Raw genomic sequence first — 25,390 nt, forward strand, 5'->3', positions numbered from 1 at the left:
TAATATGATACAAGTATCATATGAATACATATGAGTAAACTGAGTCTCAGAAAAATTCAACTAGTATTCCAATCTAAGTCTTTCTGACTACACCACCAGTGTATTTTTTTGCTAAAATAAATGGCCTTCTAGCCAAAGGTTTTATATACATTTTTTACTTCATTCTTATTTTTTTATGGCATTTGAGTACAAAGAACTAAATTTTCACTATTACATAGAGATAACAGTGTAGGTTTATAAGCAGCTTGTTGCATAGGTGTATACTAACATTCTCATTATGATATTTCTTGCTCATATTCTAGCTTGTGCATACATAGTTACATCTGTCTTTTGACTCTGAAATAGTGATACATATGATAAAATTCATAACATATTGGAAAATATTCTAATTTAATACAGTGACAAGAAAACATGAACTAAAATAAAGCCACATGTACCAAATGGGTACAAATTACCAAATAACTCAAATTGAATTTCATCTTTGGAATGGGATATAAGAAAATATTCTGAATTGTACTAATTTTGTAAGTAGCTAACATGAACACAACAAAGTTGCCTGCACTATCTTATGGTTCAAATCTTTCCTTAATTTGCAAATGTTTGCTTCTTTTTGCTTTCAGTTCACGCTTTTCAGCCTGTCCTCTATTCTTCTGTCCAGTGCCTTCTCTTGAGAGCTGTAATTCCTTGTCTTTTAAATGTTAGAGCCCTTTATAATTCATTTCTGGACTATCATCCTTTTGGCATTCTGAACGCTTAATGTCATTAACTACTGTGATTTTGGTAGTGCTTTATGTTGATATTTTCCAAATCTTTATCTCTATCTTAGATTTTTCCTAAAATGGGGATATGTATACTTAGCTACCTCTGTGATGTTTCCATGTAGATGACCGACAATCATCTAAACTTTTTAAAAAATGAAGTTTTTTTTTCCCCTCAAGTCTGCTCTGCCTCCTTTGTCTTATATCTAAGTAACATAAAAAGTCATCCCATTACTAAGCAAGAGATCTGGATGTCTCCCTCGGTTCTCCCTCCTGTGACATCCCCGTAACACTTAGGTTCTGTCAATTCTGACTACTGTCAATCTAAATATCAAACAGAGAGTGGCTCTCTAAAACAAAAAAATGTATTATTTGCGAGTAGGGCACAGAAATGGGAATATGTATGTGCTTATAAATTATGTGCATATTCAAGGAGGTAAAGGAAGACAAAGGTTTTAAAGGAAAAATGAGGAAGATTATGTAATTTTTTGGAGATAATTATCCTTGGCTATAAAGATTAATAACACAGGTGATATGAGTGAGAGGGTGGACAGGCAGTTTCTGGACAGATGTCCCTCAAGAAGTACTTTTTGTGAAAGGTTGCCATGGTCTCTTTGCAAGGTTGCAGTTTTTGCAATCTTTTGTGATCATTTTGTTCTCAGGCATGCAAGTGTGACAACCCTCTCTTGATAATCTTCCCCAGCACTGTTTGCCAGGTTTGCTTGTTTGTTTTTATCATTAGTTTCTCCATTTTGATTCTGATGACTTTTATAGTGTGCAATAATGTCTATTAAACCTGCACTATTTTTTTCAAACTGGCTTGCCTATGTAGCCCATCAAAATTTCTCTTGAATTATTGTAATTAGCTCCCAACTAGTATTTGACCTATGAAGTTTGAAATAGTTTTTACACATGTATGATGAAGGCTTTGGGACAGTTGCAGCAATAGAAACTAGGTCAGTAAAATAGATAATTACTGAAGACAGTCATGCACATATAGGCATAAAATTGTAATTTCTGTGACAGATGTTGGTGAAAGGATACAAAATTTCAGTTAGGAGGAATAAGTTTACATCTATTGTATAGCTTGATGACTATAATTAATAACTGTGTTTTGTTCTTGAAATTACTAAGATTAGATTTTAAGTATTCTTACTACAAAAAATTAAGTATGTGAAGTAATTCATATGTTGATTAGCTTGATTTAGTCATTCAACAATGTACTTGTATTTCAAAGCAACATATTGTACATGATAAATATATGCAATTTTTATTTGTCAATTTAAAATAAATTTTAAAGGGAAATTATATTTTACACTCTGTCATATCAACAAATATTATATATTAATAAAATGTAAAAAGTTGACACATTTCTATTCATTGGCAAAAAATACTATTGCTTCTCACAATATAAAAAGTTAATTTTAGTTAAATGAAATATCTAAAAGTAAACTAAAAAAGAATTAAATATAGCAGTGTATTTTAATATCAGGGTGGTAAATTTACTACTAAGCAAGAAATGAAACTGAGTCATAAGAGAAATAATTGACATATTTAACTATATAAGCTTTAAAAATGACTATATAATGTGAAAGACATCATAATAAAGTTAATTTTAAGCATAAAGCTTGAAGCGAATTGTTGTAACATGTAAGACACTATTATTATCCATGATAAAATATATAAATAACACCTAAAATCAATATAACAGCAACCATATAGAATAAAATTGTCAAACTTGGTATATACCCAAAGGACTATAAATCATGCTGCTATAAAGACACATGCACACGTATGTTTATTGTGACACTATTCACAATAGCAAAGACTTGGAACCAACCCAAATGTCCAACAATGATAGACTGGATTAAGAAAATGTGGCACATATACACCATGGAATACTATGCAACCATAAAAGATGATGAGTTCATGTCCTTTGTAGGGACATGGATGAAATTGGAAATCATCATTCTCAGTAAACTATCGCAAGGACAAAAAACCAAACAGCGCATGTTCTCACTCATAGATGGGAATTGAACAATGAGAACACATGGACACAGGAAGGGGAACATCACACTCTGGGGACTGTTGTGGGGTGGGGGGAGGGGGGAGGGATAGCATTAGGAGATATACCTAATGCTAAATGACCAGTGAATGAGTGCAGCACACCAGCATGGCACATGTATACATATTTAACTAACCTGCACATTGTGCACATGTACCCTAAAACTTAAAGTATAATAATAATTAAAAAAAAACAAACCATTAAAAAAAAGTATGAATAACTTATTTGTGAAAAAGACACACAAGTAATCAATAGAAATATGAAACATACTAATGCATGTTCAATTATATTTCTTATCAGAAAAAAACTAAAAACAATAAGATATTATTTTCTTCCATCAAATTTTTTAAATTTTAAAAAAGTGATAACCATTGCTGTCAAGGACACAGACAAATGATTACTGTTATTATCTGCTGTTGGGGGTGCAAATTGCCTTTGTGATGGACAATTTGTTGGGTTTTAGCAATTTATATTTTTAAAAAACTGCATGACTTTTTACTAAGAAATACTCAGTCTGAACCTAAAAATAAATAGACTTTCTCAGAGTGATGTTAATTGCAGCATTGTAATGGGCTGAGGGGGAACTAGTCATTGATGGGAAATAGTTGGCCATTAAAAATAGTCAGATGTCCTGACATGATATAATGACCATCATATATAGAGAAATGTGAAAAGTAATTTGCAGGATTCAATGGGTAATACGGTCCCAATTCATGCAATAAAATCAAACAAAACATCATTATACTAGATGGAAACATTCTGGGAGATTAATGTTAAACTGTTAATAATGCTTGCTCCCAGGAAGGCTGTTGGATTGGGTAGAGAATGGAAGAAGAGAAGAGAGGCTTTCACATTTGCTTTTGTAGACGTTTAAAATATTTGGATCTTTAAGCATCAAGCATGTATAAATTTTTAATTAATAGAAAGGTAGAGGTGCATAAAGCATTTTGAAACATTTCTTATAGTATCTGCTATCACTACTTGAGATATAATCAGGATTGAATATACTTAAATTCTTTGAAAATGAAGTGGAATTTTTATGAAATACTTCAACAGAAATCTTTTTTTCTAAAAAAATAATTCGTTTTAAACATTTTTGTCATTGTAGCACTAGCATAACACTCTTTCTCCAAATCAAAACTAATTTAAAACTATTTAAGGAACAGTATTGTGTAATAATATTCAATAGGGTAGTATGACTCAGAATAGAAACTTGAGTATCTGACAAAATTAAAGTCAATACAGTTATCATTGCTGTTTCTTATGCCAAGTAATAAAATCTTTTGAGTTGGTATAATCATTTTCAATAAGAGTATGTCAAGAGACATTGTCTGTTTAATTATGTCATTATCATTGCTTTTATTTACATGTTAAGTTGATTTTGATTTTAAGTTGTGTATATAGTTTTTGTTGGTTTCATAAAACATGGATTATTAGTAAAAATATGTGGCTATAACTGGTCAGAAATCTTTTTGTCAGATTCAGTATCAAGAATAAGCATGAAAAGTACAATTGCATTGGTGAACATTTTTATCAGTTATGAACTTAGTGTCAAACAAATATCTTTGGAAGCATGAAGCAATACATAAATTCATATTTTATCATGATCTCTTCACACATTTTCTCTAAAGTGTATGGGCATAGTGGCAATCACTATGGAGAAATAAGCATAAGCAAATCTCAAACTTGAGAACTTGACCTCTTAGAGCTCAGTACATTATGACTGCTTGTTTTTCATAATTCTAATCAAAAACCTGGATAGGTGCATCGCTGCAGTCTAGCATGGAGTGAAAATTTTAAAATTCAGATTTATCTCCACCTATTTCAACCATGTAGTATACTTTATGAACATAGTGATTTGATGAGGTAAAAAAATTTATAAAGAAAGACCCAGTTTGTTATTTCCAACAGTTTATTTTGTTTCTCTAAAGATCAGACACTGGGATAAGGATAGAAAATGCTTATTAACCAAAGAGGTAGTAACATGAATAATGTTAGAGTGGTTAAAAAAAAAGTATCTTAAAATAGAAAACTCATATCAACTTTTAAGTGCCTTACAGCATTCACGTAGTCTAAATTCTCATTCTAAAATATGTTGCTATGTATTTAAGAAATATTTGTATTTCTGTGACTTTGACCATTTTCTTTATTGTGACCTCATAAATTGCATGAGTATTCTCTAAATAATTTATTTCAGCATTGATAATAATAAGTAGCAGAAAGGTTGTCAAAGAGCTATAAAGATATTAAGGAATGGCTTCTCTTAATAGAAGTACAAGGAATGGGTATAATTTTCATCATCTTAAATAACTTTTTGAGAACTGTGGAAACAGTTCCCTAGAAATAGAATCTATACTCAACCCAAAGGTACCAGACTTCATTATAATGACAATGTTATTAGTAGATTTTTCAGGATTATAATGGGTTAGGTGTTAATATGACTAATACTCTTTTTTTTCTCCAGAAATTCCTTTCCTGCTTCAAGATTTTAGCATTAATATGTAAATTCAGTAACAGGGCTGTAACATTCAATTTGTTCTCTCTGTTCCATTCCTTACCCTCAATAATGACAATAATGCTGATAAGAATGATAAAATACTATGAGATAGGTACTATTAGTATCCACATTTTGAAATGAGAAAACTAACTCCCAGAGAGGTTAAATATAATGTGATGCACACATAGAATACATTGCTTATTCTATGTGTGATAGTTACATACAGGTCTCTGCTTGTAGAACTCTAAACTTTTATGTACTGCTACACAATTGCTTCAACATTTCCTCCTCTGTTTCTTGGTTTGCACCATTTATTGCTATTTAGTGTTTCTCCTTGTCATCTTTGTATATCTGCATCTGTGATATGCATTTGCCACAAATAACCTACATTTTATTATTAGGTAAAATGTTAATGCAAACACTATAAAGGAAATGATTGTATCACATTTATTTAGCTACCTACTCTACCCTTTAGAAAACTTTTAATAAATGTTCTCTGAGTTGCTGATTATTTATTTATTTACAAATACATTTCATATGCTAGTCAGTTGATTTTGTTAGCTGCTGAAGATTTTCTAGGTGCGGAAACAAGAAAAACAGGATGGCGCCTCTGCCTAGAGGATGCTTATTCCTTGGATAAAGTGGTGATCTACTCTTATTTGATTAGGCTATTTCAAGGATTCTTGACTGTCAATTGGAATTTTAATTGGAGACTTTAACAACAAATAACCTTTATAGCATATGATTTACGTAAATAGATATTCAACAATTTCAATATAGCCACATAATGAGGAGGTTATTCAGTGGGGTCTACTTCCTTCCCCAGCCCTAGTGGAGATTAAAGAGAGAATGTTCCATTGTCCTCCAAACTCCTCTGCCATACAAGTAACTGACTCTGGGTCCATTTGGAGAAACTTCTACACTCAACCACATAAACCTCGTAATTCAGAGTAGTTGAGGCTGTATTCATTGTGGCATTCTTCTTCCACCTCATGAAATACCAGGCAGGCCCCTTTGATCAGGGCTCCATGGCAGTGCTGCCCCTGGTACACAAGTGTGTACCCATTTAGGAAAAGACAGGAACTGCTTACCTGCACAACCTAATTATATGGAGATATGGTCTCAGTCCTTTAACAGTGAGATGGAAACAGAAATCCAAGCTCCAGGGACAGGAAAGTCTACTGAGATCAAAACCCCTTCTTTTGCCCCACAAAAACAAAACAAAACAAAACAAAAAACCAAGAAAACCTGTAGTTAATTTCTGCCAATTCCTAGATAGGACTTAAAAATTAAACCTCTTCAATAAAGTATTTACATACTGCCTCTTACAAGGGCATATGGTAGTAAAATAAATGGATCTATATGCTATTCTGTACCGAGCATGAGTGCGTGAAATTTTACCAGCTGGGAACTTTTATGGACAGAGACCCTGTGTGTGAACAGGCATAATTGCCTATACACATGCTTTTTATGGGGAGAAGAGATAGTGGAATATTTATGTTTTTCATTTGAACAAACTAACATAGGCAAAATTTTCTAGAGCTTAAAATTTCAGAAAAACTGCAAAGACTAACACCTGGTCTTGGAAAAATATTTACCTTGATGATTACCACCTTCCTGGTCAAGAACTGGGCCTGTCTTCTTAGAACATTAGAGCTAGAGTCTGAGATCTAATGGAGACATTAAAGCTGATAAAAATAAGTTTCAATGTTAGGAGCCATTAAATGGGCAAATTAACCATTTATTTTTATATGAGAAAAATAATTTATGTGTTGGCTGGTAGAAAAGATTCCTGTTATTAATAATACATTTAAAATTTACAGTAATTGCCGAAACAAAGGTTTTTTAATAGAAAAAGACAACTTCAATAACATTACATTTATGTATAAACACTTCCATTCTTTGTTTCCAGTTATTATATCATCATCACACATTTATATCCAGAATGAAAAGTAAAATAGCCCAAATAATAATTTTTAAAATTAATAGAAAACTGAAGCAAAAAACATGTTAAATGGTGTGACATGGAACTACTGCTATGTCTTAGCTGCAGTAGGGCTAGAATTCTGATCTCATAGTTCCCTTTGCTAGATTCTTCCCATTGCACCAGGAAGTACAAATTTAAATACCACTGCCTCTCATTTGGCATTGGAGACTGATACTTTGACTCAGGCATTATTGAAAGTGAACTGGACTAATGTTTGATAGAACTGCCCTAAAGGCAAGAAATTATTTATCACTCTATCTTTAAAACAAGAACAGTGACCTGCTTAAGGGATGCTCAATCAATATTTATTGAATACATAAATGAAGGTGACCAGTGTCTGGGATGCCCACAAAACTGTTTGAAAAGAGTCACAAGCACCAGCCAAGCTGCTGAAGATACTCCAGGGAAACAGATTACTGTATTCACTTGAAATGGAGGAAATATGAACAGCTGCTTATCTGCAAATGGTTCCTGCTTAGAATAAGTTTGTGTGCATTTGCAGGAACTTGTGAGTCTCCTATTGAAAATGAACAGGAGACTGATGAGTTCCCGGGAACACCCACAAATCTTCCTACTCATTTCTACTGCTTTGCAATGGACAACATTTTATGGCTGGTACCTTCCACTGTTGTCAGTTCCTCCAAGTTCTGAGTATAAGTTTAAGTTCTAAACAAGGAAGTAATGTTGAAAATGCAAAATAATTCAGTTAGGCAAGGGTTAACTTGTCCACTCAACATGGATGTCAGTAGGTTTACTTGAGGTGTTGAATCCCACCAAGGGAAGCATCTCTAATAGTCCTGATCTTATCTTTGTAAACTCAGCAGACATTCTACAAGACATAAATTATTCAATGAAATGAATGATGCCAGTGCTTACGTGAAAGATAATTTATAGACCTTGCAGGAAAAGAAAAAATTAAAAATCATATGTATTCCCTTAAACTTTTTTTCTTGGTTGTATCTAATCAGGAGTTTAACTATATAAATGTTGAGGTTGTTATCTAGTTTTTTTCTGAGAAAATATTTTCTCTGTTCATGTTCATGTGTAACATCAACTTATGTAATTAGTCTTTTTATATTTCAGGATTGTTCAATGGGCTACATTTAGCATCAGCATTTATAGCATGAATCTGTTGTTAAATCTCATAAAGCAGCCTTTCATGAAACCACATAAGGTTGATCCTTTATAATCTGTTTATGGTCTTCTTTTAACAAGAGTGACAAATTCAGTACTGAAGGAGGAATATAGTAAATGTTTGAAGTTGATGATGTGTATCCTACATTAGTGAGTAGCAGAAACTCTACTCATAGTCATACCTAAATACTTTCAAATTCACTTAGAAAAATGAATCATATCTAAAGGTTATATTTGTGTTAAATATTCTACAATAATTAGTGATAAAGTTCCTCTCAGTGTTTTTTCTACATTCCTCAAAATGTTATCTTCAAAACATTCAATGAAGTTCTTACATGTAAGCTGGTAATACAAATCTTACCTTCATTTTGACCTGTCTTTTTTCTAAAACAATGTGCAGCTTTTAAATTTTTTGCAAATTAAATCCAGTTGAAGCTTATTTCTGTAGGATTTCTTCAATTGATTTTAATTATCCTGGCATAAATATGGAAAAATATTAAATCGATTGAAAGCATGTTTTCAGACAGAAGTATCGTCAATCACTGGTCAGTAGACCTTTCTGTTTCTCTTTCACAATCTAGGATTACAGTTCTCAGCCTTTTCGTTTTTCTTTTTGCCCCACATCTAAACCCATGATCCTTGTGTCTGTGTGATCACACTGCTGAATGTGGCTGAGATAAAACAATGTGTTGGCTGTATTTTATTTCCAGTAGCTTGTTGTGATGTCTCCTCTGAAAAGCTTATCTTACTAGAATGCAACAAGGTGGCATATATGTCACCCTGAACATGCCCTTCTTTTTTTTTAATAAAAGCAAATCATCCACTAACGTTACTCTTTAATATTAGTAACAAATTACTGGCTTCTGCAACATGTCATCAGGTACAATCAGGAGAGAGTTGAGAATCACTTTTCTGGAATGTATAGTTCATCCTAATGCCAACAGTTTTTTTAAGACCAGAGGCAAGTTAGAACAATAGGCCTCATTCAAGGAGCTCATCTGATCCTTGACTTTTAATATCTAGAGAAAAAAAAATCCTTTCAATTTTTTTCCCACATGTAGATCAATAACATGGAACTTATATGTCAGCATCAACTCAGCAGACATCTCTATTGAGCATCTATTTTCAACTGTTCTGCCAGAGTCTGGGGTTAGAAACTGACAAGGAGCGTGTTTGTATAGCTCTTTGTTCATCATTATTATAATGGACACAGCATTATATGTACAAGGTCCTGCCTCACTCTTTGGAAATCATACATTAGGCTTTCTTGTTCATACCCTGCTCTGCATTACCTTAAGCAGTGAAATGTGGTCAACCCACTGGGGAACATTTCTTAAATATCTAAAATATGTTAGATCCACTTCAGTTTAAAAGCCTGCATCTCTAATATTAACTTGACGAAGCTCTAATTACTATTTCTATATTATTTCTCTCTCATTTAATGTTCTGTTTGAATGTATTATATTCAGTTTACCTCAAGTTGCCTAAGTGGAAACTCCTAAATGTGTCTCACAATTGCATGTTATCTCATAAAAGCAAAGTTTTAGTTTAGTATTGAATTCATTCTAGGATTCTGTAGATGATACTAGCTAGCCTCATTGGAATAAATTATGGGAAATTAGATAGAAAAACAGACTTTCACCTGTAAAAGCGGGAAATCAAAAACAAAAACAAGCAGTACTTATATTACTTAAAATTGGAAGAAAAGAAATAAGCAACAAAAAAAATTATGTGAGTAACTATGGTATATTTTGTGCAAAAATCCAGTGGCCCATACTCTTTCCTGGAAGGTAAGACTCTAATTAAAGTTTCATTTGTCATTACCCTCAAATCCAAGGAGTAGCCCTGTCATTTTAATTAAATACCATTAACTGAAAGATTACTGCCTACTATGAATTAATTGGCTCTTCAAATTACTCTTTCTAGAAGGAATATACCATTTTAGACCTGCCATAAAAGCTTGTTTTAAAAATTTTTTTCATAGTACCATTTTAGCTTAGATCCAGTTTTTTGAGCCTCCATTTTCTATCCTAATTATGTTAGCCAATAATGTCTTTCAAATATATCAATGTTTTATCTTCTCTGCCATTAATTTTCTTCCCCTTCTCACTGTATATTTCATTTCTGAGTTTGACTAAAGGCATGTCAGTACATTGAAAGCAAACATAACTCATTGATTTAGTTAATTTATGAAAATTTAGGAAATTTAAAGCAATTCTAGGTTATTCTATTTATTTGTATCAATACTTAAAATAAAATTTTTGTTTTTTATTTGCCCACCATAGGAAAATAAATAGCCAAATATAACAACTGTATAGTTACTCTCACTTGTTGCTGAACAATTAATTACCAAGTTAAAAGAGTATATTAGGCAAGTTGAATGGCGCTTCTAGGAACCTTAGTGAAAGTGGATCTGGTTTATGCAGTTTGAAACTCTTTGGAGAATTCAGCTGTTTGTACTAACTAAAAATAGTGATCCTAGTTTCTGCATGGCAACCTCAGATCCCTGACCTACAGGCATCCTGTTCAAATGTTCCACCACCTGGGAAGCTAAGGATAGCTGTTCTACCCCTCAGAAGTAGCAGAACCTTAGTCAACTAGAAAGTTCAGTTTTATTATTCATTGCAATTAGTTCCATAATAGCCCCAGTTCTTGTAAAAATCTTTCCTAGTGCAACTACTACTTCAAATGCATTTTTTATAGATAGACTTTAATATTTAATTGCTATTGACACACTTTTACTATGCAATTAAATAGTGTCGTGTGGGCCTAAATGTTTATATGTTGTCATATGTACACACAGACATTTATATATATATATATATAAACGTGTATATGTATGTGTATATATATGTATGTATATATGTGTATATATATGTATGTATATATATGTGTGTGTGTATATATATATATATGTATATATGTATGTATGTATATATGTGTGTGTGTGTGTGTGTGTGTATATATATATATCTCCCTGCCGCTTCCAGGGAGTCCAGCCTAGTCCCATTTGCTGGCCAGGCCTCTCTCAGCTTCTGGTCCCCACCACTTCCACACTGCACCCATGGGGCAACCTCACCCGGACTGACAGGCACAAGGGGCACCGTTGCAATTATTAGGGACAATGCAGGGTCTCCCTGTGTCCCTCCTACCCACATGTGGGCAAGAAAGACTTTGAGTGCCCGGGAGTGCTCAGTGTTCTGAGAGGAGGGCCAGCCAAAGGGAGGGGACCCTGCAGTGCCAGCAGGGAAATTTTGATTTTGAGGTTTCTAAATGCATTAAAGTTATTTCTTTAGCCATATATATCTAATATATATTTATAGTATATATTATATATATATAGTGTATATATGTGTGTATATATAGTGTATATATGTATATATATACAATTGCTAAAGAAATATATATATAATGCTAAAGAATATATATACACACACACTATATATATACACACACACTATATATAATGTGTATGTGTATAGTTTTACAAATTTGTATATTACAAATTTGTATATATATACACATATATATACACTATATATATATATGGAAAAATACATTGAGTTCTAAACCATTGACTTACTTATGTATAAACTTTTAAACACAGTCAACTTACAATTTGGGAATTATTTACAGATGGACAAAGGTCCGCAGGTAGATAATTGAACATCTGTCCTATTCCTTGGAAGTAATCTAAATATTTGCTCTTTTTAGATAATTATTTTTTACATTTCAAAAATTCTAACAAAATTATATTCTTTTCGATAGTAAGTCTCCATTTGTTAACAAAACTCAGAATTACGTTCACTTTCCCTGATAGTGATTATTTCGTGCTGATCAGAAGAACTGTTTGCTGATCAAATTGTAGCAACATCTGTGATGTGACTGGTTAATCAAATACAATTATCAAGGGTAATAGGTGGGCAGAGTGCTTGGATTATCTATGCCAGACACAATCCATCTTTGGAAAAAAGCAGACTGAAAGTTTACAGGAGAAAAAAATATTTTCAAAACAAAAAACTGTAAGGGAAAAATAACAGTGAAAAAATATTCCCTGATTTCTTTTTATACTTTGTTCAACTAATTTTCGCTGAGTATTAGCTTTGTTTAGACACTGCGCTATTCTCCAGGGATTAAAACTGAGAAAACTTAGCATGACACTTGTCTGTATGGAATTAACATTTAATGATTTAATATATAATAAGTGTATTAATATAATAAACACAATATAACATATTCTAGCCGGGCGCGGTGGCTCACACCTGTAATCCCAGCACTTTGGGAGGCTGAGGCTAGTGGATCACTTGAGGTCAGGAGTTCGAGACCAGCCTGTTCGGCACCGTGAAACCCCATCTCTACCAAAAATATAAAAATTAGCTGGGTGTGGTGGCGCATGTCTGTAATCCCAGCTACTCGGGAGGCTGAGGCAGGAGAATTGCTTGAATCTGGGAGGTGGAGGTTGCAGTGAGCTCAGATCATGCCACTGCACTTCAGCCTGGGTGACAAAGCAAGACTCCATCCCAAAAACAAAACAAACAAAAAGCACAAATATATATATATACACACACACACATATTTTATATATATTTGAATTATTAAAAGTGATTAATATACACTGAAGGGAAATGTCAGTTGCTGTGACAGCATAGAAGGGAAATACCTGCCTTATTATGGTCTGAGTGGGGGAAATGAGGGCTTTCCTTGGGAAGTTGTGTTTGATCTGATATCTGACCAATTAAGGATTAACAGAGTGAGTGTGGTAGAAAGATGAGAATGTTCTAGGCAGAAGGAACACTGTGTAAACAACCTGAGGTTAAAGACAATAGCAACACGTACATCAATTTAAAAAGACTAGGCTGGGCGCAGTGGCTCATGCCTGTAATCCCAACACTTTGGGAGGCCGAGGCAGGAGGATCAAGAGGTCAGGAGTTTGAGACCAGCCTGGCCAAATGATACAACCCCCCGTCTACTAAAAATACAAAAATTAGCTGGGTGTGGTGGTGGGTGCCTGTGATCCCAGCCACTCGGGAGACAGAGGCAGGAGAATCGCTTGAACCCAGGAGGCAGAGGTTGCAGTGAGCTGAGATCACACCCCTACACTCCAGACTGGGCAACAGAGCAAGACTCCGTCTCTAAATAAATGAATGAATAAATAAATAAATTAAAGAAGACTAACGTGACCAGAGCACAGAGAGTGAAGGAGGAAGGAGCTTGGATTGAGTTCAACAGGTAGATAACAGCTCCAAATCACCTATAATCTTGTGGGCTGTGGTAAGGGTTTTGGTTTTTATTCTAAGGACTTGGGGTGTTGTTGATGTGTTTGAATTGGGGAAGGCCAGTTAACACATTTGTGTATGTGTGTTTATTTTAAAGATCACTACAGTGTAAATAATGTATCAGAGGGAGCTGTGTGTGTATATAAGGGACTAATTACAAGACTATTACAATAGCTCAGGAGAAGATGGTGGCAGTGAAGATTTAAAAACTACAGAAAAGAGACAGGATACATTGCAGAGACATTTAGGGAATGAAAATTAATTGACTTGGTGATGATGAGTATCAGCAGCAAAGGATAGGGAGGATGAGGTAACAATAATAACTACTACTTTATGGTGTGAGTCACTGAATATGTGTCAGTGTGGTCCATGAGATGTAGGACAAAGACAGACGACCAAGACTGTAGAGATAATCATGTGTGAGATGGTTATAATGAAAAGGTTGAGAGCCCTTATCTTAGAGGAGCATAACTAATCTATTTTCTGAAATATTTCTAGTGTACTGATATTGAATATTTGCTAACTTGGTTCTATAGAAGGTCTACCACTCTCTAAACAGGTAGAACTTTAATGCTGTTGTATTACTGGAGTTTACAGATGGCTACCATTAGTTAAATGCATACAGTGTTCTAGTAGCTGTACCAAATCATTGTTTCCAAACTTCTCAATAATCCTGATATACTAGCAAATGGCAGAGCTGGAGTTCAAACTCAGGACTGTCTAACCCCAGATTGCATACTTTGGACCATGTTGTGCTACATCTCTTCATCTATTGTGAATATGCTGTTAGACAGGTAATGCTGTTTTAGTGGCTAAGTGAATTTTAGTTCTCTCTTTTGCCCTTTGGAAGCTGTCTATACAAAATTAAATATACAAAGTTGAATATACAAAATTAAATTGTATCTGTGATTCAAGGAAATTAGAAGCAACAGGCAATTTTGGGAATTGAATTTACTGAACATAAAGAAAGTACAGATTTTGATTATTATTGTGATTATTATGATCATTGGTGTGAAAGTTACTAATACAGTGGTCCACTGTTTGCTTCAGATTTAAAATGCTGTACAGGTAGATTAATCCAAAATATAATTGACAATATTAAAGTCTCAAAAGCCACTGAAAATGAAAAGACAATAGTTAAGAAAAAGGTTTTCACCAAATATTGCATGTTCTCACTTATAAGCAGAAGCTAAATGATGAGCACACATGGACACGTGGTGGGGAACAACACATCCTGTGGCCTGGCAGAGGGCAGGGACTGACTGGTAGAAGGGAGAAGATCAGGAAGAATAGCTAGTGGATGCTGGACTTAATACCTAGGTAATGGGATGATCTGTGCAACAAACCACCATGACACACGTTTACTTATGTAACAAATCTGCACATCCTGTACATGTAACCCTGAACTTAAAATAAAAGTTGGAAAAAAACAATGAAACCATACCGTACATTGAAATAAAAAAAAAAGGTTGTCAGTAATGTTAGCATTTTTCACTTAAAATACAGTCAAATTAGTAAGATAAAAATCATTAAAATATTTGTCAAATAAGCATTTTTCTATACTTTTGAAAATTAAAATACTTTCTTAGGAAAGTATTTGTTTCCTTTTGTGGATCACTGACAAATTTAAAATAGAATATTCTGACCGGCATGGTGGCTCATGCCTATAATTCCAGCACTTTGGGAGGCTGAGGTGGGTGGATCACTTGAGGTCAGGGGTTCGAGACCAGCCAGGCTAACATGGTAAAACCCCATCTCTACTAAAAATACAAAAATTAGCCAGGCATGGTGTGACATACCTGTAATCCCAGCTACTCAGGAGGCTGAGGCAGGAGAATCGCTGGAACCCGGTGAAGGGGTGGCCTGCCCCTCCACACCTGTGGGTATTTCTAGTCGGGTGGGATGAGAGACTGAGAAAAGAAATAAGACACAGAGACAAAGTATAGAGAAACAACAGTGGGCCCAGGGGACCGGCGCTCAGCATACTAAGGACCTGCACCGGCCTCTGAGTTCCCTCAGTTTTTATTGATTATTATTTTCATTATTTCAGCAAAAAGGAATGTAGTAGGAGAGCAGGGTGATAATAAGGAGAAGGTCAGCAACAAACATGTGAGCAAAAGAATCTATGTCATAATTAAGTTCACGGGAAGGTACTATGGCTGGATGTGCACGTAGGCCAGATTTATGTTTCCCTCCACCCAAACATCTCAGCGGAGTAAAGAATATCAAGGCAGGATTGCTGCAAACAAGTCTTGCCTCTCACCATAGGGCGGTTTTTCTTCTATCTCAGAATTGAACAAATGTACAATCGGGTTTTATACCAAGACATTCAGTTCCCAGGGGCAGGCAGGAGACAGTGGCCTTCCTCTATCTCAACTGCAAGAGGCTTTCCTCTTTCACCAGTCCACCTCAGCACAGACCCTTTACGGGTGTTGGGCTGGGTGACGGTCAGGTCTTTCTCATCCCACGAGGCCATATTTCAGACTATCACATGGGGAGAAACCCTGGACAATACCCCGCTTTCAAGGGCAGAGGTCCCTGCGGCTTTCCACAGTGCATTGTGCCCCTGGTTTATTGAGACTAGAGAATGGCGATGACTTTTACCAAGTATACTGCTTGTAAACATTTTGTTAACAAGGCACGTCCTGCACAGCCCTAGATCCCTTAAACCTTGATTTTATACAACACATGTTTTTGTGAGCTCCAGGTTGGGTCAAAGTGGCTGGGGCAAAGTGGCTGGGGCAAAGCTACAAAGTAACAACATCTCAGCAAAGCAATTCTTTAAGGTACAAGTCTTTTTCAAAATGGAGTCTCTTATGTCTTTCCTTTCTACATAGACACAGTAACAGTCAGATCTCTCTTTCTTTTCCCTACACCCGGGAGGCGGAGGTTGCAGTGAACAAAGATCGTGCCACTGCACTCCAGCCTGGGCGACAGAGCGAGACTCAGTCTCAAAAGAGAGAAAAAAGAATATTCTTCTAAGGGCAGAGTTCAATTTCATTCAAAGTTATTTACATTATCCCTGATACATAGTAAATAAAATCATTGAATCTCATAGCTGGCAGGAATCTTAGAGATAATTTAAGTTCAATGGCATTCTTTTATTCAAGTAAATAAGTATTAGGAAGACTAGGAACTGGTAGCTCAAAGAAATTTAGTAATTTATCAGAGTTATACACATAGGCTTTCTGATTCCCTGTCTAGCTCTTTCTACCACTTTTTTTTTCTTTTTGTTTTCCTAGTCAATTGCCACATTAGCAATTCCAGAATATATTTTCCTCAGAAATTCCCAAGTCCAACAATACTTTACATTTTACGCAGATCTACTCACAGTGGTGATGTTAAAGTCAACCATTTCTACACATACTTAGCATGTTAGCTCTGGGGGACATGGAACTCTACAAAGAGGGCTGTAGGTTAGGGTGGTTATTTGCAAAAGTGTCAGTGTGAGCCAATTAAAAACTAATGAGGCAGAAATGCCTTCAACCAATTGGAACCCATAGATGATGTGAGAATGATTGGAAAAAAAGGCACAAATTTCAGTGATAATTGGAAGAAACATTATGTAGAATCTAGCTGTATTTGAAATTTCCTGGAAAAGATTGTTAATATAGCTGACTTTTTAATGAGGTGTTTTGTGTCATTTGGGAAGGTTTCTTATTATCACTATTGAAGGATAATATGATGTGGTGGAGAATAAAAACCAAACTGAGCACCGAATTTTCAGTTCTAGTACTTATGGTTAAGTTCAGTGCTACTACATATTATCCATATGCCTTTGGACATGTCATTTTAGAATAGACCCTTGTTTCACTCTCCTATTAAAAAATAATACTAGAAGCAATTGTGAATGGGAGTTCACTCATGATTTGGCTCTCTGTCTGTTATTGGTGTATAAGAATGCTTGTGATTTTTGTACATCGATTTTGTATCCTGAGACTTTGCTGAAGTTGCGTATCAGCTTAAGGAGATTTTGGGCTGAGACGATGGGGTTTTCTAGATGTACAATCATGTCATCTGCAAACAGGGACAATTTGACTTCCTCTTTTCCTAATTGAATACACTTTATTTCCTTCTCCTGCCTAATTGCCCTGGCCAGAACTTCCAACACTATGTTGAATAGGAGTGGTGAGAGAGGGCATCCCTGTCTTGGGCCAGTTTTCAAAGGAATGCTTCCAGTTTTTGCCCATTCAGTATGATATTGGCTGTGGGTTTGTCATAGATAGCCCTTATTATTTTGAGATACGTCCCATCAATACCTAATTTATTGAGAGTTTTTAGCATGAAGGTTGTTGAAATTTGTCAAAGGCCTTTTCTGCATCTATTGAGATAATCATGTGGTTTTTGTCTTTGGTTCTGTTTATATGCTGGATTACATTTATTGATTTGCATATATTGAACCAGCCTTGCATCCCAGGGATGAAGCCCACTTGATCATGATGGATAAGCTTTTTGATATGCTGCTGGATTCGGTTTGCCAGTATTTTATTGAGGATTTTTGCATCAATGATCATCAAGGATATTGGTCTAAAATTCTCTTTTTTGGTTGTGTCTCTGCCTGGCTTTGGTATCAGGATGATGCTGGCCTCATAAAATGAGTTTGGGAGGATTCCCTCTTTTTCTATTGATTGGAATAGTTTCAGAAGGAATGGTGCCTGTTCCTCCTTGTACCTCTGGTAGAATTCGGCTGTGAATCCATCTGGTCCTGGACTCTTTTTGGTTGGTAAGCTATTGAATATTGCCTCAATTTCAGAGCCTGTTATTGGTCTATTCAGAGATTCAACTTCTTCCTGGTTTAGTCTTGGGAGGGCGTATGTGTCGAGGAATTTATCCATTTCTTCTAGATTTTCTAGTTTATTTGCATAGAGGTGTTTGTAGTATTCTCTGATGGTAGATTGTATTTCTGTGGGATTGGTGGTGATATCCCCTTTATCATTTTTTATTGCATCTGTTTGATTCTTCTCTCATTTTTTCTTTATTAGTCTTGCTAGTGGTCTATCAATTTTGTTGATCCTTTCAAAAAACCAGCTCCCGGATTCATTAATTTTTGAAGGGTTTCACAATTGCTTCAAAGAGAATAAAATACCTAGGAATCCAACTTTCAAGGGACGTGAAGGACCTCTTCAAGGAGAACTACAAACCACTGCTCAATGAAATAAAAGAGGATACAAATAAATGGAAGAACATTCCATGCTCATGGGTAGGAAGAATCAATATCGTGAAAATGGCCATACTGCCCAAGGTAATTTATAGATTCAATGCCATCCCCATCAAGCTACCAATGACTTTCTTCACAGAATTGGAAAAAACTACTTTAAAGTTCATATGGAACCAAAAAAGAGCCCACATCGCCAAGTCAATCCTAAGCCAAAAGAAGAAAGCTGGAGGCATCACGCTACCTGACTTCAAACTACACTACAAGGCTACAGTAACCAAAACAGCATGGTACTGGTACCAAAACAGAGATATAGATCAATGGAACAGAACAGAGCCCTCAGAAATAACACCGCATATCTACAACTATCTGATCTTTGACAAATCTGAGAAAAACAAGCAATGGGGAAAGGATTCCCTATTTAATAAATGGTGCTGGGAAAACTGGCTAGCCATATGTAGAAAGCTGAAACTGGATCCCTTCCTGACACCTTATACAAAAATTAATTCAAGATGGATTAAAGACTTAAATGTTAGACCTAAAACCATAAAAACCCTAGAAGAAAACCTAGGCATTACCATTCAGGACATAGGCAGTGGCAAGGACTTCATGTCTAAAACACCAAAAGCAATGGCAATGGAAGCCAAAATTGACAAATGGGATCTAATTAAACTAAAGAGCTTCTTCACAGCAAAAGAAACTACCATCAGAGTGAAGAGGCAACCTACAAAATGGGAGAAAATTTTTGCAACCTACTCATCTGACAAAGGGCTAATATCCAGAATCTACAATGAACTCAAACAAATTTACAAGAAAAAAACAACCCCATCAAAAAATGGGTGAAGGACATGAACAGATACTTCTCAAAAGAAGACATTTATGCAGCCAAAAAAACACATGAAAAAATGCTCGCCATCACTGGCCATCAGACAAATGCAAATCAAAACCAGAATGAGATACCATCTCACACCAGTTAGAATGGCAGTCATTAAAAAGTCAGGAAACAACAGGTGCTGGAGAGGATGTGGAGAAATAGGAACACTTTTACACTGTTGGTGGGACTGTAAAGTAGTTCAACCATTGTGGAAGTCAGTGTGGCGATTCCTCAGGGATCTAGAACTAGAATTACCATTTGACCCAGCCATCCCATTACTGGGTATATACCCAAAGGACTATAAATCATGCTGCTATAAAGACACATGCACATGTATGTTTATTGCGGCACTGTTCACAATAGCAAAGACTTGGAACCAACCCAAATGTCCAACAATGATAGACTGGATTAAGAAAATGTGGCACATATACACCATGGAACACTATGCAGCCATAAAAAATGATGAGCTCATGTCCTTTGTAGGGACATAGATGAAATTGGAAATCATCATTCTCAGTAAACTATCACAAGGACAAAAAACCAAACACCACATGTTCTCACTCATAGGTGGGAATTGAACAATGAGAACACATGGACACCGGAAGGGGAGCATCACACTCTGGGGACTGTTGTGGGGTGGGGGGAGGCGGGAGGGATAGCATTAGGAGATATACCTAATGCTAAATGACGAGTTAATGGGTGCAGCACACCAGCATGGCACATGTATGCATATGTAACTAACCTGCACATTGTGCACATGTACCCTAAAACTTAAAGTATAATAAAAATAAAATAAAAAAAAATAATAATACTATATCGTAGGCCTGACTCTCTGAGAGGTCTTAATAAATGACATAATGTATATGAAAATGTCTTAAAAATCACAAATCACTGTGCAGACATTGTTATTGAGAAGAGTAGCAATGCCACTGACTTCTGCCATATTAGTCCATAGACCCAGCAGAGTTATGTTAACATGGTTTAAGAAATACTCAGAATGAAAGGGTTTAATATTCTTGGTAGACTTTTATTCTTAGTTGATTTTTTTTGGAAAATATAAAACATGAAATGTCAGAGCCAGTTGATTGATTAATACCTCTTGTGTTAAATGAAATGTGAATGGCTTTAACAAGAAAATGCAAAATGAAATGAAAACATAAATGTATTAAGCATTAGGACCAGGAAATATAAAGATCGATTAGAAAAACCAGAGGTATGTTAAAACACACACATTCAAATAAGAGTATCTTAAAAGTTAGTAAAGTCAATAGCACCTTTCTGGAATTATTTTGCCAAAATATTTAACCTGCATCTAATAAAAAGGAAACAAGCAGACAAATCCAAATTGTTGGATATTCTAAAAAGTAACAGGCCTCAAAACTTCAAAAATATCAGTGTGATGAAAGGTAAAATTTCAACATGGGGAAAACCATTGTAGGTTAATGGTAATAAAGGGCATGCCAATAAATGCAATATATGCCCCTTTTTGGATCCTGGATTTTAAAAATCCAGGAGGAAAATAGCTATAAAGGATACTCTTGAGACAATTGGTAAAGTGGTATTGTTATATTTCTTGAGATAATAGTATTGTAAACATATAGGTGAAAGTCCTTTTTTGTTAAGAAATTCATGCCAAAGTGTTCAGGATGAAATACCATGCTATTTACAACTTACTTTCAAATCGTTCTCACATAAAATATGTATAATTTTGTGTAGACGTACACAAACCCAGACATGCACGCACATATTCAGAAAGAGAGAAAAAGAGATGAAGCAGATGTGGCAAAATATTAGTGTTGTATACAGGTAAACATTTAGAGATGTAAGTTGTACTATTTTTTAAAAAATGTTTTCAGTAGATTTGAAGTTTTTCAAAATAAAAAGATAGGAGAAAAAGTTAATTGAGGAGAACCAGAATCTATTTCTGAGGTTCTTGCTGTCAAAGCAAAGTAAATGATAATTTCTACTTGTGTTTTTCAAGGCCAAGCTGTGTCAAATCAGTAGTTCAGTCTATAATTCTCTCTGAGAGAGAAAAACATGATTGCTATGTTTTTGGTGTTCACTAGGCTTGCATCATGGTTTTAGTTAAGCCTTAGCATGATATAGTCAACCAGTACAGCCTTTCTCAGAAACAAGGACCTGTAATGGGGCACTCTATGGATATTTGTCACATCGTTGTTACACAACTAAATGAATAAAGTTTAAATGAAGAAATGTTGCATAAAGCCACAGGTCATTTAACTACCAAACGCTAGATTTGGGAATCCTTAATAAAGTCTCCATAAAAGTAAAGCATTTCATGTCTAGAAAGGATAATGAGACTATGTAAAACCCAAAGTCTTCAGAGCTGGAAGGTGTTTTATGTATTTCAAAAAACGTGGACCCTGAAGGTAAATTCTAGATTCAAAGCCTGGTTCCACCACTGAAGATTTTATGGATTTTGCCTAATGTACTTAATCTCACTGTGCCCTAGTTTTGAAGTATATAAAATAGAAATGAAATATATATGATTTTGTTATATATAAATATAAATTTCCCCTTAATGTACTTTATATAATTACAGTACAAATCAAAAAATAATACATGTAATACACTTAAAAACAATGCTTGATAGTTAACAAATGTTTGGTAAATTTTAGTTATTTTAAAGATGAGTAAAGTGTTTTTCTTCCATTATTTGCTTTAATTTATTTTGATTTTTTTAATCTGATAATATCCTTATCACTTACACAGTGAGATATATCACTTACGTAGAACCACTGAGTACATAGACCAGATGTACTCAAATTAACGGCCAGTATTGGTTTTCTGTGAACTGGTCCAAATATTGGCTTTTAAAAGTAAACAATGGTAATTCCTTGATTTTCAGAAAGAAGTAAAAAGCTAATAATGGCTATAATATTCTCTATTTTAATCTCTTTATCCAAAAATATTTTTCTAAGTCTTCATGATATGGGCCAGCAGATGACCAAATTAATAAGTTTTTAATTGTTTAAGTCAAGCATTTTCCTGTTACTTGTCATTCTTCCTCAGCCATTACATTAGATTTACTTAATTGGTTAATGTTATTTATTTATGGATTCCTAAAATGTTTGTATTTTCAATTAGTATTAGATATTATTTATTGCATAGATATATTCATTTCAGCTATATACATATATTTTTTATTTTAGTTTTATGGTGGAATGTAAATGAGGTATTTACATTATGCTCTTCTACAGAGAGCTCGTGTGTTCTAGGTACCCAGATGCATAAACAGGTTTGAGAACTACTAAATAAAAGCAGCTACTTTTTGTAGAACATCAAAAGAGAAGTAAGATAATTCTTCCTTTAGTCTTTTTCTGCAATTATATGAGTTCATAACTTGAATAATTAAAATAAAAACTGACATCCTTGGGGGGCTTTATAGTTACAAAGTTGTATCACAACCAACAGCCTTTATAAACCAGTTAATAAGGGTTGGCAAATTCAAATCAAAGTAATGCCAAGGTAAAATTACGTGAAAAGTTTGGCCAACTCTAACTCCTGCCTTCTAAATTTTGGGTTCCAAATCTTAGCCATTTTATAGAGAATTGTTTAGTCAAAACTTTCTTGAACAGTGGCTTGGTAGTTGTAATGAATTAGAAGAAATAGTTTCTTTTTTTTTTCTTTTTTTTTTTTTTTTGAGACTGAGTCTCTCTCTGTCATCCAGGCTAGAGAGTGCAATGGTGTAGTGGCGTGAACTCAGCTCACTGCAACCTCTGCCTCCCCAGTTCAAGTGATTCTCCTCCCTCAGCCTCCCAAGTAGATGAGATTACAGGTGCCCGCCACCACTCCTGACTAATTTTTTGTATTTTTAGTAGAGACGAGGTTTCACCATGTTGGCTAGGCTGATTTTGAACTCCTGACCTCAAGTGATCCGCCCACCTTGGCCTCCCAAAGGATTACAGGGTGAGCCACCAAATCTGGCCAGAAATAGTTTTCTTACTAGTAGAGAATGTTGATCTGTCATGTGATAAAAGTAAACAAAAGATTATCTAATTTTGGCTACTGAATTTTCATAGATATTAAATATGGATTATGTTTAACTGATTTATTTTCTTTGTCATTGCAAATGGAATCCTAATCCTCAGGTAGAAGAATCATCATTCGATTTTCAATTAAAATGATTTTTATTGCTCAACGATTTTTCCAGTTAATGTAATTGTCTTATTTCTACCTTTTGGGAAAATCTTCCTGGTTTTGCATAGATGTTATCAAGTAGCAAACAAAGTGCACCTCTCTAGTAGTAAGATTGTAGGTGCATAACTTTAAGCTACATAGTGTTAGTTATGAAATACTCTTAATACATCTAAGAACTATTGATGAACAAAGTACCTATTTAATCAAAACAATATGGTCATGATCACCTGCCAGAAAATGTGTTGTTTGTTTACTGGAGAGGAATTTTTGTGCATATCCCCTTGGAAGCATGTACCAAACTTGATGGAATCTTTTTGCCATGAACAGCTAGTGAAACAACTGATTCAGGAATTGTAACAGAGTGAACACTGTCAAGAATTTGCCATCACATCTAAAATTATAATCTGTTTTCACTGTTTCTCAAAAGATAACTTCATTTAATTTTGCCCCATTATAGTTTAATTGTTTCCTGCTTGTGAATCTTATCTTTCCTGTTAAATGTCATGTCTTCCACTGTTGTTAATATAATAAGTGAGGACAACTACAATAGTTTGATGTCAAAAAAAAAGGAAATCATTTTTCCTGTAAATGTCCATTTTCTATAGGAGGTGACTTAAATGACACATTGGATGGATCAGTCATTTAAGGAAAGGCTAGAGTTTCTTTTTGGGAATCATTAAAACACAATAGATATTTTATCATGCCCATCATTTTGCTAGCAGGTGTGAAACCTGAGCTAAATGACTTTTGAAGGTTTTTTCTCTCTCTAGTTTTATGGTTCTGTGATTTTATGAGTAAAGGCATAAAATTATGATGATTTTGAAGTTAGAGGTTAAAGGCAATATTGCATTATAAATTGAGAGGAAATCAACACATCATTGACTATATTGTGACACTCCCTTCAAGTAAAAGACATCTTGGTGCAAAACTTATTATTCATCTCCAAATAAGGTAGGTTTTATAAAGTAACAGAAGATAAAATAAGCTAGAAATTATTAAGCATCTACTATGAACCAAGCATTTTCAAAACCATAGGACGTAAGTACTAGTATTCATATTTTATATTTAAGAAGGTAAGGCTCCAACATATAAAGTTCACCCAGTTAATGCATCAGAACTGGGATTTGAACCAACGTCTCTCATTCTTTCATGCATATTTCACTCCTCGTGTAGTGTTTTCAGTAGATTGCTCCTTCTACTTGTCATCTTATGTGCTGCAAAGATAAAACCCTCAGAGGTTTGAAGATGCAAATATAAGCATCATTTGGTTACACTATAGTATAGCTGACAGTGTTCCTAAGCTTAATATTTTTATATATTATATAAAATATATAGTTCATTTTCTTATTTTCTATATTTTAATGCTGAATATATTGTCATATGACTAAGATAGTAACACAGAGTATATGAAGTAAAATGTTGAAATCTCCTTTCTACTGCCACCATTGCTTTCCATTTCTATTTCCTAAAAATAAACATTTTA

The 25,390-nt window shown here is 34.6% G+C and overlaps 1 long non-coding RNA gene and 1 other non-coding gene across 2 annotated transcripts in view; both read left to right on the forward strand.

Moving 5' to 3' along the window:
- LOC129524727 (uncharacterized) overlaps nucleotides 1-25,390 on the forward strand; it is a 926,434-nt gene that overhangs the window by 317,248 nt on the left and 583,796 nt on the right. The gene's annotated exons all lie outside the window — the stretch shown is intronic.
- Nucleotides 7,786-7,895, forward strand: MIR873 (microRNA mir-873). The gene has a single exon (NR_106380.1). It is a non-coding gene; the product is annotated as a microRNA mir-873 (primary transcript).

This window comes from Gorilla gorilla, chromosome 13, assembly GCF_029281585.2.
Source record: "Gorilla gorilla gorilla isolate KB3781 chromosome 13, NHGRI_mGorGor1-v2.1_pri, whole genome shotgun sequence".
Taxonomy (NCBI): Eukaryota; Metazoa; Chordata; class Mammalia; order Primates; family Hominidae; genus Gorilla; species Gorilla gorilla.